This window comes from Sinocyclocheilus rhinocerous, unplaced genomic scaffold (genome assembly GCF_001515625.1).
Source record: "Sinocyclocheilus rhinocerous isolate Xijiao unplaced genomic scaffold, SAMN03320098_v1.1 scaffold3808, whole genome shotgun sequence".
NCBI lineage: Eukaryota > Metazoa > Chordata > Actinopteri > Cypriniformes > Cyprinidae > Sinocyclocheilus > Sinocyclocheilus rhinocerous.
Genome location: NW_015661389.1, coordinates 21,557 through 22,094, shown reverse-complemented (window position 1 = coordinate 22,094; position 538 = coordinate 21,557).

Below are 538 nucleotides of genomic sequence, written 5' to 3'. Positions count from 1 at the left end.
GTTTTTTTAACTTTAAACCGCATAAACACATTTCATTACACCAAATACACAAAATAATGTTCTTTTTAGCAGCATCATATGACCCCTTTAAACATTTCTTTTTCATCAGTTTATGTTTGCTGAATTTCACCCGCATAAATGTTTAATTCAGCGCAAATATGCCACTTCATTCCCCCACCCATATGGAGGAGTGCATGGGATCTCCCTACTTTGCATATTAACTACAGAATGATGCTGGGTGTGTTTATTATTTAATTAATCTGCTACTTCTGTTAGATACATTTAATATACAGAAATGTAAATATACGGGAAATAAGCCTTTGTTTTTGATTATAAAGACAGAATTACCAAACTCATAAAAAATAATTATTGAAAAATACGAAACCGTGTGACAAACATTATAATACAATTTATTATAATACGATTTATAATACAAAAAGGGGTCCATATGAATAACTGTGGCTTAAAAAACTTTTACCACATAGTAGCCTATTACAGGTTTTGTTCTTAACACATAAAAAAAACATATAGTAACTTT